The sequence below is a fragment of the Sinocyclocheilus anshuiensis genome, unplaced genomic scaffold (genome assembly GCF_001515605.1).
Source record: "Sinocyclocheilus anshuiensis isolate Anshui unplaced genomic scaffold, SAMN03320099.WGS_v1.1 scaffold154, whole genome shotgun sequence".
In the NCBI taxonomy this organism is placed as follows: Eukaryota; Metazoa; Chordata; class Actinopteri; order Cypriniformes; family Cyprinidae; genus Sinocyclocheilus; species Sinocyclocheilus anshuiensis.
In genome coordinates this window covers 3,533,271-3,538,103 of record NW_015546101.1, presented here as the reverse complement: position 1 = coordinate 3,538,103, position 4,833 = coordinate 3,533,271, and the positions used below count along the sequence as shown (strand labels likewise).

The 4,833-nt window shown below is 43.4% G+C and overlaps 1 pseudogene; it reads right to left on the bottom strand.

Annotated features, from left to right (window-relative positions):
• Window positions 1-2,040: 2,040 nt before the first annotated feature.
• Window positions 2,041-3,608, bottom strand: LOC107700376 (zinc finger BED domain-containing protein 4-like; annotated as a pseudogene).
• Window positions 3,609-4,833: the final 1,225 nt, after the last annotated feature.

Genomic DNA, 4,833 nt, shown 5'->3' with positions numbered 1-4,833 from the left:
TTATTTTACATGGCGATTTAAACTATGCAGTATTTTTGTGAGTGCTAAGTAAGTGACTAACTAGAGTGTTAATTTTGGCCCGTGCTGCAACCGTATGATGGTTGTTAGTGTTTCTGCTATAGTCCTGCTCCCCTGCTGAGAACGGGCCCCCGTAACCACATCCAGCCACCTGCACATGAGACCCCTGCAGGGCTCTGTTTACTTAAGGGAGGCCTTAATGACTTTAGCAGAGCAAGGAAAACCAAAGCCTTTTTAAAAAATAATACAAGTTAAACGTGATAGTTTACCCACACTCGCATTATGAAATAAAGGATAAGCAGGTATATAAGCATTGAATTAGGAAAAAAAAATTAGGCTTTAAGAGTTTCCATTTGATTTGGGTTTCCTCCAGACATTTACTGCAGTATTTTTACAGTCAGATTTTCTATTTTATCAGCTTCCAGTTGTTATTCCAATACAGATATTGTGACCAGTCAGTCCACAGTTGAGTAACTGTAATAAGTTGGTTTAGCTTTTATCTTTAGTAGTAACTGTGCGATCATATGTTTGTCATCATATGTTTGGTATATGTTTGTCATCACTGCACTGCACAGTGTCTTTTAGTATTAAGTCTGTTGTACTGCTGCGTGCTGTCTGGGTTTAGACTGGGGGAAGGGGGAATAGCAGTGGTCTTAAAGCGTTTTTAAAGGGGGGCTGGGTTGGGGTATGTTCCACAGGGTGAATTGGTCCCACAGACACTCTGGTCTGATGTCGAAGTTGCTTATTGTCCTTCTCTCCCTTTGCATCAAATTTGCATGTATCACAGTTCACTGAGTTCGTGTTTTGTCAAACTCACTGATTTCAAACAGGCATGCAAGTTCAGCTTTAAAAGGCCCTGTCACACCAGACACAGCACGAAAAAGTAAAGTTGAAAGTTACTTAGGAAAGATTTCTTTAGGAAAGATTCTTGTGTTCCAAGCAAATGCATCATGTTGAATCTAGTAGTGTATAAGTGCAAATTACAACACATCAACGTTAGTTTGCCTTTGTATTTTTTTTGTTGCTCTGTCTAAATTTTTGTTTAAGCAAAACTTTTAAAAAGTTGCATGAAAAGATCCAGAACAGTAAAGCTGTTTCTGATTTCTATGATAGCTGAGTATGATAATGCTCTGTGGAAGTGTCAGTGTCATGGTCAAGTCAAGGCTGCATGGGCTGATCCAGAAATTGCCCAATGCAGTCCACAACGTCTGTGTTTTACCCTCCAGATTAAATCTACCCAGTGTGGTTCAGCCTGTGTCAAGACCCCTCCATCCTTCCAGCTCACCCCCTCTACTCTCTTTCTCTTCCTCACCCCCTCTCTGTACCAGTCTCACCCCTCTCTCTACTCAAGTGACAGCCGGCATGCAGATGGGGGTGGGGGGTCAGGGGGAGACTGGGCTAGACCCGCCCTCCAGGCTGTGTGCGTGTGTGTGTGTGTGTGTTTGTGTGTGTGTGTGTGTGTGTGTGCGCGCGCATGTCTGCGTTTCTTTTAGTTGGATGTGCCTTGCTGCTGACCTAATTTGCCCTCTGTAGCTCAATCAATAGTCATTCAGTGCTTCCTTTTCACATGAGGTCTGCCCACGCAGCAGCAAACACAGGCTCTCTCTCTGCTGAGTGCTGGAATGTAATGGAAAGTTGAAGAACTGACGCTTGATACAATATTTTCAGACGGATGCATCTAATGAATGCCAGAGCCCAAGGACTGATCTCAGTGCAAACTTTTTCATTTCCTAAATGATCCTAATTGTAGTTACCTGTCGTATTTCTTTTGTGTATGAAAAAATGGTATTGAAAGAGGTTACACTACCTTTTAAAAGTTCTGGTTCAGTATGATTTTTATTTATTTATTTTTCAGAAATTACACTTTTAATTGTTTTTTCATCAATCGTTTTAGTCTTAGTTTTAGTTTTCGTTTACGAAAATAACCTTGGTGTGGGGCAAGCCTATGTAAATGAACAATTGAATGAACATAATAACACACTTTTTCTTTTTTTTCAGAAGTCCCCTTCAGTCCTACAGTCCTTAATACTGCCAATCCAACAGGGGCAGGTTATAATGCAGAAAGCACAACTTTTCTGCATTCTCTCCTTTGAGGGAGCTTCGCTTCTCTTCATAAATGTTGCCAATAGTGCTGAACACCCTCTCACTTGGCACAGAGGAGGGTGGACAGGAGAGGTATCTCCTGGCCTGGCCTGATAGTCCCTTGAACCAGCTAATATTGTGCTTCCACCACTCCAGTGTGTTGCCTCTTTTTCTGTCTATAACTGGCTCATTCATGTACCTCTTGAGCTCTTCAAGGATCCCCTCAGGTGCCTGTGCATGACTGGTTGAAGTGAGCATGGTGTCATACAGATTGTCTAGAAGACTGTGGGCCTGGTCCTCCACTCTGTCTTTTGGGGTCTCCCTCATCACTGGTGCTTTCTGCTGGTGTTGGGTCTGGTGGAGTCTTCTCTGCCTCTTCCCTCAGCCAGGCTTTGGCTTGGGTTAGTGTCTCTGGCGACAAGGGCCACTCCTTGTAGTGTGGGTCGAGCAGGCATGCGAACACCACCTCTTTCGAATCTTTCACTAGTTTGGAAAACCTCTTATCCAGGCTCTCCAGCATAGTCTTTCTCAGAGTCTGAATTCCTTTACTGGTGGGTCCCTGTGACTGCAGGAGACACCTCAGCACTGCTACACATGGTATAATGCAGGAGGCAGAGGAGTCTGCTTTGCTCATTTCCTGTGTTATCTATTCTAGTGGTGTCAGGGTCTCCACCAGGTTGGCTGCCACATCCCACTCGTCCGCCGTTGGACAGGTGAAATGCCCATGGTCACTTGAATAGGCTGTGATTGCTCTCTTTTGCTCCAGCATCCTCAGGAGCATGTGTAGTGTGGAGTTCCACCTGGTTGGCACAGCCTGGAGTATGGAATGCTGGGGAACACCAACCTCCTTCTGAATTACAGACAGCCGTTGCTGTGCAATAACTGAGTGGTTAAAGTGTGTGGCTATTCTTTTTAGTTTGGCCAATATGTCCCCCACCACCCTCTGGGAGCTGAGGCCATCATTAATGATCAGTTGAAGTGTATGAGCACTGCAGCTCAGGTCAGGCATCTCTGAAAGTCTCATGCCTTTTACCATATTCGCGCCATTGTCCCTTAGCACTAGGAGGACACGCTGTGTGTTGATGTTCCATTCCTCAAGCATGGTCAGGAAGATCTGCCCAATGTATTCCTGTGTGGGACCCAGACATGGCCTTAACATTCAACACAGTTTACACTCTATTCCAGTTCTTGTCGATGAAATGAGTAGTCAAGCTCATGAGGGCTTCAGTAGAACCAGACCAACAGTCAGTGGTAAAAGCAATGCTGTTTCCTGCATTTTCCACAGAGAGAAGTTGCTTTATTCGTGTTACAACTTTTGAGTGAATTTGGTCCATCAGCTGAGTGCGGAAATACTTCTCACTTTTCAAAGGGTACTTGGGCTCTGTCTTGGCCAGTAATCTTTTAAAACCAGCACCCTCCACAACTGCATAAGGCAGGATATCTGTGGCGATCATTTCCATGATCAACTTGTCCAGCTCTTTTGACCTTCGATCGTGTGTGGTCCACATTGTGGTCTTATCAAACACTTGTTGGAGTGCTTAAAAAAAAATCTCAAAAGTCAAGGTAATTCAAATTCAAAACGACTGAAGGTATAACTCCAGTAGACTATTATTAACTATAAATGTTCTGTAAAAACAATGAGCAGCAGCTCTCAGCCTGTCACCATGATGCAAACATGAAATATCAGACATACAGTAGTAGTTCTTTACAGGTTTTTATTCGATTGTGCTGCTTTTCCATTGTTTTTTCTATGTGAACATGGCGTGTTTGACTGTTGCGCTCGCCTCTATTGCAGCGTCTCATGCATGAAACGGCATTCTAAAAACACGGCGCTCAAGTTAAAAAAAGTTCAACTCCCATCTTCCTGCATTTTTTCCTATTCCACTGCCTGCATCGCATCTTTGTCAACACAAAAGCGCATTCTGTGTGAATGGCACCTAGTGATATATTCTACTTCTGGTCTATCACAGAGCGCGTCACACGTGAGTGGTTAATCACGTGCGCCAACACGTGGATGGATCATTATTTTCTCTTTACTGTTAACATTGGCATATTGTGTCTAATTCTAACGTTTGGTAATATTTCTTTTCAAAATCGTGATTCCTCAATTTATAAAAAATAAAATCGTGGCAAAACATTAACACTGAGTGAATGCAGCCGTAGAAGTCTTCAAGACACACACAAAAAAGACTCATTTGATTCTATGGATCAGAGAGAGGATGGTCATGGAAACCACATCATGAACTGTTTTTAAGTGCAGTACAGCGAATGAAAACAAAATGATGTGAAATGTATTATATGACCCCATTTAGACGGGTCTGGTAAGGAAAGTTCACACCTTTCTTTTCATATCTGTGCTTTATGGACTGTGTATAAGGATGAATAGTGTGTTATGAATGGTATCTGTGGCCTGGATTCCTCAAAAGGTTGGAGAGCTTTGCTGACCTAGTGCACAGCCCTCCTCTCTCTCTCAGCACTTTGGCTGCTGTTGCATATTTCAAACACACAATGTAGCAGTCATGTATAATAGAGTGCTCTGAGAGGTTTGGACCATATTGTATGGCCCCATTTTTCAGAACACCGGAGCAGTGCGTGCATTGCGTCGGCGTATTTGATCTGATCTCAATCACGAATGTACCGTTATAGGAGGCTGCTACACCGATAGGCATCATGAAAATGTGTGAGTCGCTCGAAAGCCCTTGAATGTAAAGATAAGCACCGTAGGCGTACAGA